The sequence below is a fragment of the Heloderma suspectum genome, chromosome 3 (genome assembly GCF_057233095.1).
Source record: "Heloderma suspectum isolate Gila_16-S chromosome 3, 16-S_ref, whole genome shotgun sequence".
NCBI classification, from domain to species: domain Eukaryota; kingdom Metazoa; phylum Chordata; class Lepidosauria; order Squamata; family Helodermatidae; genus Heloderma; species Heloderma suspectum.
The window spans coordinates 318,603,562-318,617,501 of record NC_139460.1 but is presented as its reverse complement, the minus strand read 5'-3'; positions in this window follow the sequence as shown (position 1 = coordinate 318,617,501).

The window sequence follows — 13,940 nt, the reverse complement described above, 5'->3', positions numbered from 1 at the left end:
ATTTCAACTAACTGGGAAGGATAACGCCCACTCCTGTTCATCTTGTTGTAGGGGGAAAAATGAAAACACACCAAAAAACCTTTATCATCTTGGCCATGTAATACAGCAATTCACAAGAAGCTTTAATTGACTTTCAGTCATTCCGAGAAGACACACTGGTAAATAACAGCCATTCATCAAGGTATTATGTATCCATAATTAAAAATTAGGAGGTAATTTCTTCCAAAAGAGGAATCGTTTCAAAGCCTCCTGTGCAAATGACACCATTATTTTCCCTATCACTGACCCAAAAAATTACTTAAAGTATTTTCCCCCTTTGCTTGGTACTCCTCTTCTCATCCATCCTCCCCGCATCAACCTCCTTGGCCTTAGTGCCTCCCCTCCCTTCCTCTGCCCCCATTTAATTTATTTCCATTGTTAATTTTAATGAGTGAGGTTTCATTATAAACGTGTGTGTGTGTGCGCGCGCGCGTGTGTGTGTGTTAGAAATGGTTTTCATTAGAGTGTGTACACCCTGGAGCATCTCAAATGCAGAAGGGAGATTTGGAAAATAAAATGTTATTACTGTTGTTATTATCCTAAATCAACCCCTCCAGCTAAACCCAACCAACCAAATCCATCGTTGGCGCCTCTGTGAATTCACCACCGCAGAAGAGCTCCATTTTCTGCAACAGGAAAACATTTAGATTCTGCAAACAGAATGTATTATTATGCACTGTAAAATCTTTCTCCTCTGTTGTCCCAGGATAACCTTATCCCAAGACCAAGGTAGGATTATTTTGTTGTTGTTGTTCAGTCGTTAAGTCGTGTCCGACTCTTCGTGACCCCATGGACCATAGCACGCCAGGTCTTCCTGTCCTGCGCTCTCTCCCGGAGCGTGCTCAAGTTCATATTCATTGCATCCGTGATGCTATCTAGCCATCTCATCCTCTGCCGTCCCCTTCTCCTTTTGCCTTCAGTCTTTCCCAGCATCAGGGTCTTTTCCAGGGAGTTTTCTCTTCGCTTTAGGTGGCCAAAATATTGGAGCTTCAGCTTCATTATCTGTCCTTCCAATGAGCACTCAGGGTTGATTTCCTTTAGGATGGACTGATTTGACCTCCTTGCAGTCCAGGGGACTCGTTTATTTATTATTATAGGATTATTTATCCATGTATTAAAACTTAATATTCATTCTTTCTTTAAAAAAAAAAAAACCAACTCAAGATGGCCAACAATCCCAAAATTAAAAACAGTCCAACAAACTTCAATTTTAAAAAATCTAAGTTCTACAGTTGACAGCCCCATCCTAATAACAGCAGCAGCACAAAATAAAAGCACCGAAAGCTTTGTAAAATCCATTCTATCTGCATTTCACAGATTGTCAGGTGCCTCTCATTCCATCTTCTGCTCATTGATGGAATCAGATTTTTCCAATTTTCCAAATTCACGCAAATTCACACTTGCACAAATTCGCACTTGCTCAATTGCGCAAATCCACCCAAATGCACCAATCCCCACCCCCATGTGCATTTTCATGGCTTTAGCCTATGGGGGAAATGCTAATTTTCAGCTGGTATTTTTCTTTATTTTACATATTTCTCTACAACTAAATTTGTATAAAATTCCAGAAAGTTAAAAAAATAAAAATAAAACAGGCCTGCAGAATCGGGATGTCAGAGAATTCCGCCACAGATCTCAGTGAGGCCAAATGCCAGTGCATTCGGCCCCCCGAAATCCGTGGCGGAATGAACCCCCCCCCATGAAAGGCACACGAAATGGAGCACTTACCTGCTGCCGTTCGCGCTGCTTTGCAAATGCATCTGCGGCCGCCATTCGCTTCTTCATTATAGCTGTGATAGGCTACATAAATACTTACGTAGCCTATCACGGCTAATACAGGGACGCCATTTGCTATTGTTGCTATGATAGGCTATTATGTCTTTTGCCATAATAGGCTATGTAAATACTTATGTAGCCTATCATGGCAAAAAAAAAAAAAAGGAACACAAATGACGGCGGCTATGGTGGCCACCATTTGCATTCCCTTTTTTTTTGCCGTGATAGGCTACATAAATATCTACGTAGCCTATTACGGCAAAAGACAGGGACGCAAATGGAGTAGTGGCTGCCATTTGCGTCCCTGTCTAGGGATGGCAAAGAATTCCGCCACGGATCTTGGTGAGGCCGAATGCCAGTGCATTCAGCCCCCTGAACTCCATGGTGGAACGGCCTGCCACCCCCCCGCGGATCCCCCCCCCCGGACGAGACTTACCTGGGGTGGATCTTCCGAGCGGCAGCAGCTCCGGCGGTGGCTTCGGCAGCCCCGGCAGCACCAGCTGATCTTCTGACCGGCTGCCGCCGCCACCATTTCCAGTCTTGTTAAAAAAAAAAAAAAAAAGACGTGATAGGCTACGTAAATCTTTACGTAGCCTATCATGGCTGGGTGGGTTTAAAAAAAAAAAACCATACGTAAAGATTTATGTAGGCTAAAACGTAAAGATTTACGTAGGTTAAAACGGCGAATCAAAAAGGGACGCAAATAGTGCCCGCTACACTATTTGCGTTCCCCTTTATTTTCGCCCTCATAATCTACGTAAATATTTATGTAGATTCAGATGGCCAAAAATAAGGAACGCAAATGGCGGCAGCCGTACGGTTTTGTTTTGTTTGTTTTTCCGGCTGCGGACGGCTCTGGGCTGGGCTGGGCCTGGCCAGCTGCTCCGCAGAGCTGCCACAGAGCACAGCCGGCCATCGAGGATTCCGGGGGGGAGGAACGGATCGCCTCCCCCCCATCGAGAATTCCGGGGGGAGGGACAGAACGCCTTCCCCCCCACCATCAACATAATCCATGAAAGGTAAGTCACTTTCGTACATCCCTATCCCTGTCTTTTGCCGTAATAGGCTACGTAAATATTTACGTAGCCTATCACGGCAAAATACAGGGACGCAAATGGCAGTGGCTATGGCAGCCGCTATTTGCGTCCCTGTGCAGGCTGCCCAGCAGCTGGATGTCCGGCTGCGGGTGGCCCCGGCCGGCAGCTCTGCAAAGTCACTGCAAAGTGGAGCCAGACAGGGAGAATTTCGGGGGGAGGGATGGAGCACCTCCCCCCCATCGCAAACGTCACCCTTCGAAAAGGTAAGTGACTTTCGTACATCCCTACCGCAGAATCTGCGTGACTCAGGAAAACCCAGTCCGCTGCAGAATCTGAACTGATTCAATTCCATTACAGATTTCGCTGACATCCCTACCAAGAGCCTCCTGAATCAGTCTCATCTTCAGCAGTCATTAAAAAGACCACAGGGATGGGGCCAGGTGAGCCTTGGAGTGCTGCAGAGGGCATTTCAAAGCAATGGTGCCATGACTGAAAAGGCTCTGCCTCTTACCACCAGCCATTGAGCCTCAGCCGCCCAGCAGGTGTAGAAGAGCAGGATGTCTCATGGGGATTAGAGTATGGAGGAGGAAACATACCAGGGAAAGCGGTGCTTATGTTTATGTATGAATGCGTGATATGTATGAATGCGTGAAATGTATATCCCATATTTCTGCTAAACTGGCACTCAAGGCAGCTAACAATAATAATATACAGCTTAAAATAAAAAATATTAATTAAAACATAGCATACAAACAAATCAGTCTGTAACAGCAACAAATGAACAACAGCTGAGGGCTTTAAAGAAGAGCCAGAAGAATTGCTGAATTGAGCCTGGGTCTGACTCAGTAGCCAGTAAAGACAGTATAATGGCAGAATTCTGTGTTCTGTCCTGCCAGCCCAAATCAACACTCCTGCATGTAAAAAACTAGACATTAGGGAGAAGGGTTTTAGCCCAAACCATCTTCCTGACATGCTAGTTTGCTCTGTTAAAGGGCTTCTGGGGGGGGGGGGGTTAAGGAAGAGCAGTCAATCCTATAAACCTGCAGTCAGAAGTGGTACAGCCCCTACGCAGGTTGGCCACCTTTGGTGAGAGAAGAAGCAGAAACTGCAACAGGGTGTTGCAGTGCGGAGTGCTCCTGTTCAGGATTACAACCATTTCATTCCATCCCATTCCAAATGGTTTTCCATTTTTTTTCCTCTGAGCTGTCAAATAGCGTTCTGTGGCCAGTGCACTGACACAGTCCTCCTTGTGCTGTTTGGGGGGATTCTCTCCCTTGGGGTTTTGGTGTGTGTGTGTGTTTGTTGTCTAAAGTTTTGTGTTTTTTTACTTCTGCATCGCTCTGGGTTCCCTCAAGCCTGCTGAGCCCTCCCCAGTGGAGGCTGGTGGCTCCGATGTCAGTGGGGCAGTGAATCCGCTCCGGGTTTCCATCAGAACCACTCCGAACTCTAAAGGAGCTCTGCAAGGTGTTCCCGACTGAAATCCAGAGGGGAGTCACTGCCTCACTGACATCGGAGCCACCAGCCTCCCCTGGCCCTCCCTCTGGGGCACAGGTGGCGCCATTTTAGCCACACCAGCAACGGCACTCACAGCCTGAACATCAGAAACGGAGGGAATGACTAGGCCATACTGACCGAGGGGGAGCAAGCAGCATGCTGCACTCGCCCCTTCAACCTAGCTGAGACGCCCCGGTGAATGGTCTGAGGGCCTAGATTGCCTGAGCGCTCTTAACCAGCCTTGGCCCTTGGCTCCAGTGACCAGGCATTGGGTCAACCTCAAAGGGAGCTCTTCATTTGGTGCGACGGACTGACATGGTGGCCCAGAACAGCAGTGCAGGTAGAAGCGGCTGGGCTCACACCTTGCTCAGCCCTTTGGACAAGCCCAGAGTCATGCAGGGACTGCAGCACAACACCCAAACAGTCAGAAAAAACGTGCTACACTAGCACAACAGAAGGGTGTTTCTGCAGCACACAAGCACCGCTGTTTTGCACCAGCGTGCAGATTGATTTTGAGGCTGAAGCTGCACTTAATTTGGGAAGGAACAACATCCAAGCTATTTGAGAATCTCAATTCTGCCACAGTTGGGGAGCAGGAAGAGATAGGCAACGGGAGGTGTGATAAGATCGGACAGTTTTCTCCTCCTTTGGCATGAAGCAAAATTGTTCCCAGGAGCATTCAGATTCCCAAAGTCAATTCCGTGCACATTACTGGCATGACAGAGCCAGGGGTGATGCCAAAGCAAATACCGTCACAGCCAAGAAAGAAAAAAAATCCCCAAGCTCAGAGAGGTGCAAAGAGCCATCTCAGTCCCAAATGCCTCCCAGCTGCAGTGTGGACTTGGTAGGGATGGGTGAATTGGGTTTTCTCCATTTCTCATTTTTCCAGACTTAAATGTGGTTCATCCCAAACATAAAGATTTTTTTCCAGCCTTAAGTCTGACGTGTCTCAAACGTCAATAATTTTTCTACATTTGCATTAAAAATGTATATGCATTTTTGTCCACAATTTTGCCTACTACACATTTTTTGCAAGTTTTCCCCCCAATATAATGCATTTTTAACATTATTTTCACAAATATATACATTTTTGTGTGTCCTTTCCCCTACTATACACATTTTTGGATGTATTTTTTAAAAAAAATGGTGAACTCCCTTGTAAAATGCGAACAAGTGTGAATTTCAAGGTGATAACTGAGTTAAGGTTCACATATTGGTTCGAAAGTGTGAAATTAGGTAAGTTCACATTAAAATTAAAATGCAAACTGAATATATTTCTCCCCCATCCCTAGGACACAGCCCACACATGACCTCAGACTTCATGTGTTACCTTGTGATGGTACCAAATTTTGTAATTTGTCCATTTGTTGGTCGAAACGTGTGCGTTAGTAATGCTTACCTTTGTAGCTAGTTGTGATCACTGCCTAACCAATTTATCAGTGGAGGCTGGTGGTTCCGATGCCCATGGGGCGGTGAATGCACTCTGGGTTTCAGCCAGAACCAGTCAGAACTCTAAAGGAGGTTTTCACACGTTGGAGAGCTCCTTTAGAGTTCTGACTGGTTCTGATTGAAACGTGGAGTGGATTCACTGCACACACATCGGAGCCACCAGCCTCCATTGAAAGTCATAACTTTTGAAATAGATTGTGAGTTTCGGCGCATGTGCAGCCTGCATCTAAATTACACCACTTCTATGCATATGCTGGGTTTGCTGGATTGACACCCTTAACACCAGCCTGGGTCATCCAGCGAGGTATCCACCTTGAATCTTCTATCTTCACCACTGTAGCACATAATGTTTATGTGGCACATAAACATTACATAGAATGGCTACATGAAAACAACCAATCAGGAAGGGGTACATAATGTGGTGATGCAGGGCATCATGACGCATTATGTGAGTCCAAACTAGAGCTCCCAGTATGCAGTTTAATGCTGTGCATGGCCAAAAAGTCATATACACAGAACAAGATCTCACATCAAAGGAAAACACTCATCTGAGATTACCTAAATGAATGTGTTCCTTTCTGAGGAAATAACAATCTCGTTTGGGTTAAGTTTGCCCATCGTTACTGTTACCAAGTGGTGCAAGAAGACACACCCGTGGCCCATGGCGCCAAAGGTGACGTTGGAAGGGGTTCCAGAACTTGTTTCTGGTCCTCTGCTTTCACCCGGAGTCCCAGCCTTCAATTCAGCACTTCTTCAGCACACATCCTTTACTGTCCTTCTCCACGATGGTGCATCCCCGAATGCCAGTCTCTACCCGAACCTGTTCCTGGCCAACCACTTCTCCGGTCACACCATGTCCGGCTCATGTTTTGCAACCAGTTTTCCTGGCTCACAGGTAATTCAGCCTAGACCTGGGAGGCAGCCAAACTCCTCATCTACCTACCTCATGCTAGACCCCTTGGCTGTCACCTGTGTTTTGATAGAGTCCAGACAGTGCCACTTCCAGCTTTTCTACAGAGCCCCTTCTCCTCCGCTCAGAGCCGAGCCTGGAGGCTTCATCTCGCCTTCCGGGGCCTGCAGCTTCTTCAGGAACTGGCACCAATGGTGAGGGCTGCTTTCAGCTGGGGTCCGCATTCCTTGGAGATTGCTGGCTCTGCTGCAGCTGCAGAAGTGGCAGGAACAGCAGCCGCGGCAGCAGCGTTATCTCAGCCAGACTGACTCTCTGTGAGTCAGCATTCATTCCCCTTGCACTGGAGGAGAGCCAGATTCCAGCAAATGATTTCCAATACTTGGGGTTTGTGGTCAGGCTGTGTGTCGAGAGGATTAATGACAAAGGCTTTTGTTGGGGTTGGGGGGGGGGGCGGAGTGGATGGAGGTTGAAAGAATCTGGATCTAATTAAAAATAATACAAAGAAATTTTGCAGCCCAGGAATGTTTTTGTACCGGACCAGACTGAGGTGTACATCTAGCCCAGTCTCCAGTCTCTGGTCGTGGGAAGCAGTTGAGGTTTCTGGATAAAGATGCAAGAGAGTTAAGGGAAATGTATTCTTAATATCCTGGCATGGCGGATGGACTTGCTTTATGGAAATACTAGAGCTTAGCCAAGAAACAGGGAGCAGTTTTTCCAGACCACTGAAGACTGAATGAGAGAGGCTTTATTTCCCATGGTGTGTACATATGCCATTATTGCTTCCAATGAAACAGGTTTTGTAGGCTTTTGTTTCAACAACCTGCAAAACCTGTTTGAACAGAGACATCAGTGGGACAAAAGATGTACCCTAAAACCACATCTGCTCAGAAATCTATCGATGACATAGAGACACATCTCTATGACACTGTCATGGGATAGTTTTGTAGTTAAGGTGTGGTAATGTTTTGTAGCATCCCACCCATGTAAAGCACAAAGATTCCAGTACACCACCTTAGTCAAACTATACTTATACTTTGTTCTCCTCACTTTACTTCACTTACATAACTAAGGGCCCAATCCTATGCATGTTTAGACAGAAAAAAAAAGTCCTGCAACTCCCAGCATTCCCCAGCCAGCTGGCTGGGGAATGCTGGGAGTTGTAGGACTTTTTTTCTGTCTAAACATGCATAGGATTGTGCCCTAACAAAATTAAAAGGCTGTGGCTGCAGCTGTAGCTGTGTGGAACAGCTGTCACTGTGGAGTGCAGCTGTGGCTCAGTGCTAGAGCACCTGCCTGGCATCTGTAGATAGGGCTGGGGGGGGGGCTCCTCCTGCTTGAAACCCCAGAGATCTGTTGCGGCCAGGCAATGTCAATAATACTGGGCTAGATAGACCAGTGATTTGACTCAGTAAAAGGCAACTTCCTATGTCCCCATTTTTGGTCCAATGGACACCCATAGTTATGGGGAAGGGGGAGAGAGACTACACTGACACATACTTTTCCCATTTCCCAGCTGGATCTGGGATGGGATCTCCATCAATCTCTGTGGCAAGAGGCAAGTGTCTGAATGTATGCAGTTGGAACAGAATTGTCATAAATCACTGTGCCTCCCCTCACCCCGGCAATTAAAGGCTAACAATACTGGATCCCCAGGAGTTTTTGTTTGTTTGTTTACAAATTTGTACTCACTGTTCAAAAAAATGTTTCCAGAATGGCTTAAACCAAGCACATCAATAAAGCAATCAGCAATAGGAAGGACAAAAAATACACAATATAAAAATAAAGTTAAACACAGAAATAAAAGCAGCATCAAAGCAATCAATTCAGGGTAAAGATACATTCCAGAAGCCAGGGGAGGGGGAGGGGGAATTAAAGTCTCTCCTTAATGCTGGGGTACCAATTCACTCCCTCCGAGCCTCCCCAGATGGCCACATCCACTTTGCCTGGCCCCACCCCCTTTCCCTTGTGGACGGTCGGTGGGAATGCTGTGGACATAATATACCTCGACTTCAACAAAGTTTTCGACAAAGTGCCCCATGATATCCTGATAAGCAAACTAGCTCAAAGTGGACTAGATGAAACAACCATCTGGTGGATCCACAGGTGGCTACAGAATCGGACTCAGAGAGTGCTTATCAATGGGACCTTCTCAAGCTGGGGAGAGGTAACAAGTGGGGTACCGCAGGGCTCAGTCCTGGGCCCAGTGCTCTTCAACATTTTTATGAATGACTTGGAGGAGGAGGTGCAGGGAATGCTGATCAGATTTGCAGATGACACAAAGTTGAGCAGGATAGCTAATACCTGGGAAGACAGAAACAATATTCAAAGTGATCTTGATGGATTGGACAGCTGGGCAGAAAACAACAGAATGACACTGAATAGGGATCAATGTCAAGTTCTGCACCTAGGAAAAGGAAACCAAATGCACAGTTACAAGATGGGGGATACGTGGCTCAACAACACTACAAGTGAGAAGGATCTTGGAATTGGTGTAGATTGCAAGCTGAATATGAGCCAACAATGTGATGTGGCTGCAAAAAAGGCAAATGTTCTTTTGAGCTGCATTAATAGAAGCCCCAATAGCTTTAAAATCCCGGGAAGTACTAGTTCCCCTCTACTCAGCACTGGTAGGCCTCATCTGAAGTACTGTGTCCAGTTCTGGGCACCACACTTTAAGAAGGATGCAGACAAGCTGGAGAGGGTTCAGAGGAGGGCAACAAAGATGATCAGGGGACTGGAAACAAATCCCTATGAGGAGAGACTGAAAGAACTGGGCATGTTTAGCCTTGAGAAGAGAAGACAGGATAGCACTGTTCAAGTACTTGAAAGGTTGTCACCGACAGGAAGGCCAGCATCTCTTCTCAAACCTCCCAGAGTGCAGGACATGGAATAATGGGTTCACGTTATGGAAGCCAAATTCCAGCTGAACATCAGGAAAAACGTCTTGACTGTTAGAGCAATGCGACAATGGAACCAATTCCCTAGGGAGGTGGTGGGTTCTCCCACACTGAAGGCAGTCAAGATGAGGCTGGACAGCCATCTGTCGGGGATGCTCTGACTTGGATTCCTGCATTGAACAGCGGGTTGGACTCGATGGTCTTGTAGGCCCCTTCCAACCCTGCTATTCTATGATTCTGTGATTCTGTGATTCTCTCAACCACCAATTGTTCGGTGGATTCCCAGGCTTTGTGCAGTATTTTCCCCATTCTTGAAGGTTTAAATTAGAGCTGTGTGCAAACATTCTCTCAAAATTCTCCAGCCTATTTGTGGGCAGAGAAGGGACAATTTCACCAAATTTCTCCTGGAGGAGGTGACGTTCTCCATTGGTTTATCACAGATAGGGCTCACTATTGGCAGGGGTTGTAGCACAGCTTCTTTCTTTTCTCCTCAGGGTTTTTGGTTTATTGCACTGCTCGTGCAAGTGGCAACAACATCAACTGGGTTGAGTCTCCCACTTTTTGGAGGCATAATATTGAACTTCTTTTGGTGGCATTTTTGAGCTCACCTAATCACTGCAAGGCAGCTGATGGTGCTGTGTGTGTTTTCCCTCTCTGTTGCACATCTTTCCATTGCTCTGTAGCCTCTCAGGCCACCTGCACTTTCTGTATTCAAAAAGCCCCATGGGAGGAATTGCCTTATGATTAGGGATGTCAGAGAATTCCGCCACGGATCTCAGTGAAGCCGAATGCCAGTGCATTCGGCTCCCCGAAATCCGTGGTAGAACGAAGCTCCCCACCCCCCCACCCCATGAAAAGCGCGCGAAATGGGACACTTACCTGGTGCCGTTTGCGCTGCTTTGCGAATGGCGGCCGCGTCTGCAGCCACCATTCACTTCTTCATTATTGCCATGATAGGCTTCATAAATATTTACGTAGCCTATCACGACAAAAAAAGGGAACGCAAATGGCGGCCACCGTAGCCACCGCCATTTGCATTCCCTTTTTTTGCCGTGATAGGCTACGTAAATATTTACATAGCCTATCACGGCAAAAGACAGGGGCACAAATGGCGTAGTGGCCGCCATTTGCGCCCCTGTCTTTTGCCATAATAGGCTACGTAAATATTTACATAGCCTATCACGACAAAAAAAGGGAATGCAAATGGCGGCCACCGTAGCCGCCGCCATTTGCATTCCCTTTATTTTTTTGCCATGATAGGCTACGTAAATATATACGTAGCCTATCACAGCAAAATACAGGGACGCAAATGACGCTGGCTACGGCAGCCGCCATTTGCGTCCCTGTGCAGCCCAGTGGCCGGATGTTCGGCTGCGAGCGGCCCTGGTTGGCGGCTCCGCAGAGTCACTGTGGAGCGGAGCCGGCCGGGGAGAATTTCGGGGGGAGGGATGGAGTGCTTCCCCCCCACCATGAATGTCATCCTTCACAAAGGTAAGTGACTTTCATACATCCCTACTTACGATGTCTTCCTCATGGTGGCTTTAACTGCAGTTTGGGAAGCTGAGGAGGCTGCAGGCTGCCACAGAAATTATTGTACAATGACAGGCGGGACACTCATGTGCACTCCTCAGACCTCACAAGTAAGGTAAGCACAAGAACCCCAAATCCAACCCATGAGATTTCGGAAATTTCACCCACTTTGAATTTCTTTTCAAAAGCAATTTCTTTTCTATTAAACTGAATGAGAATGGTCAAAAAAATGTGGGAGAAAGTTTCAGCACAGCACTACTTGAAATACATCTCCTAAGGCTTACTTCCTGTCAGTAAGAGATTTAAGCTAAAATATGCTGGTGTTTTGCATATTTTGGCCCTGCCTCTTTTGTCTTTGGCCCCACCCATCACTGGAATGCAGATCCTGAGAGCTTTTCCAAAATGGAATTCAGACCTGAGGCTGAAAGAGGCTCAACACCCCTCAGGTAAGCCTTCCTAGTGAGAATGTCCCACAAACACAGGGCCACCTTGGAGAAGGCCATGCAAAACCAAGAAGGTGCCGCCACCAAAAAGGCCATGATCACTGAGGAGATTGTGCGAAATGACCTCAGCGAAAGGGCAGGTTCATATGGAAGAAGGCAATTCTTCAGATACACTTGTCCCAAACCATGAAGCGCTGTAAAGGTCAGCCACTTCAAACTGTGCCTGGAAATGGACTGGGCATCAATGCAGCTCCATAAGGACTGGAGAGATGTGTTCTTCCTCTTCCTCTGAAGGCTAGGAGTAGCACTGGTGCCTTCAGACATTACGGAGAAGTTGCCTGCCTCGCTGCTGTGTTTACTAGCTTGGGAAACTATGCTGGCATACCAGTGCAAGTGCAAACTTGTTTGGAAAAGAGGTCTACAGGCCAGTCTATGCTAGGGAAAGTGGAAGGCAAAAGGAAGAGGGGCCGACCAAGGGCAAGGTGGATGGATGATATTCTGGAGGTGACGGACTCGACCTTGGGGGAACTGGGGGTGGCGATGGCCGACAGGAAGCTCTGGTGTGGGCTGGTCCATGAAGTCACGAAGAATCGGAAGCGACTGACCGAATAAACAACAACAAGGCCAGTCTAAAGGTTACACTAAACCCATGTGCTTAGGAAAAGTGTGCTTACATAGGCCACTCACAATGTTTAGCCAAAGGAGTTGTGGGGGCCCCAATCCAGACTGGACCCACAGCACAGGGGAAGGAGGCTAATCCTTCCCCCACACACCATTTTCCTGCAGAAAATCCCCCCACCCCCAAAGTCGCTCTTTGCCCCCAAAGATGGAGACCCACAGGCAAAAAAAAATTAGGGCCAACTCCAAGCCTGTGGGCTTCTTCCTACCCTGGGTGCCCCACTCCTGGGAGCTTGCCCCCTAACAGCACTCCTCCAGTTGATTGTGCCAGGCAGAATCCGTTTTTAAAAAAATATATTTTATTGAATTTTAATCCCATGTTTTCAATGTAATCAATGAGCACATAAAAATATTTTAACAAAACACACACATTACAATTTCCTACAATGCCCTGGAATGACACTATGTCTTGGGCATTTGGAGAAAGTCAAATGACGGTTTTCGAATGCTCAGCACTGAGCGTCACACACAGACACATACCCATGTGAAGGGAGATCAGCAGGGTGCTTGGGTGAGTTACCTGAGAATAGCACGTGGAGACACCGGCCCTGCATATTATACAAACTCTCCCCTGAAAATCCAGGAGGTGTATTCTCTCCTCCCGCCTTCCAAGAGGCAAGCCACTGCTCCATTCTAAAATCGGTTTGCCTCTTTAGCTGTCGAAGCTGCTGTGCCAGAGATTTCACAGCGTGCTCCTCTTATCTGCACGTACAGTTTTGAACGTAGCTTTTTGCCAGCTGGATGCAATGAACAACATACCTGGGAATCCAAGAGAGATCCCACTCGTCTCTGTACATTTCCCCGGTGAATGTTTGCAATTAAGGGTTCTTACAAAGAAGAAGGCAGATTTGCTCTGTATCTATTTGAAGGAAACTTCCAGCCAGAGCTAAAGCTTTGGGAATTTATTAGCAACATTTATTTTTTCACTGTTTTTCTTATTAATAAAATATTTTCCTCCAGCAGCATTTAGCCAGATCCGCGCGTCTGTGTGTGTTTTTAAAAAGCTCATCGTATGACCTCATTCAAGCCTCTGTTATCTGGGAACTTCTACCGTTTGCATATGGCCACACCGCCCCCTACAGATTTTTTAATATAAGGGTTTTTAAATGTAGAATTTCCATGGACAAGAGTCCCACCCAACCCCTTTCTCCCTCCACCCCCTCTGTGCAGGACCCGACCCTTAGAGAGGGAAGGCGGGGTGGGGGGGATAAGCCAACAAAGCAAGTTTGTGGATTTTCCACACTACGGTCCAAGAATCAGAAAACCTAAACAAATTCCCCATATTAAAAATTAAAAACAATCTTCACTGCAAAACACTGAAGGCTGTTTACAGAGGCTGGAACTGTGCTGTGCATATAATGAATGGGAAGTTTTCTCTTCTGTGGGTGCCAGCTGCAGTCTGAGAACTGGCAGGAGCTGGCAGTGGGAAATACTGGATTCAATCATCCAGATTATTAGCAGGGCTAAAAGGCTCTGCTTAATTCTTTAAAGGCATCTTAAAAATCTAGGGACGTCGTTGTGGGCCTCTCCACACACTCCTTTTTAGCAAAGGTGTGTGATATGCACTAGGGATGGTGTGGGCTCATGATTCCGTCTGGGAATCCAGAGGAAACCCCCTGCCCTGTTCGCCGAGCCCCTGCCCCCACTCACCCCCAGCCCACACTCGGCAAGCGGCCCGTACTCACCC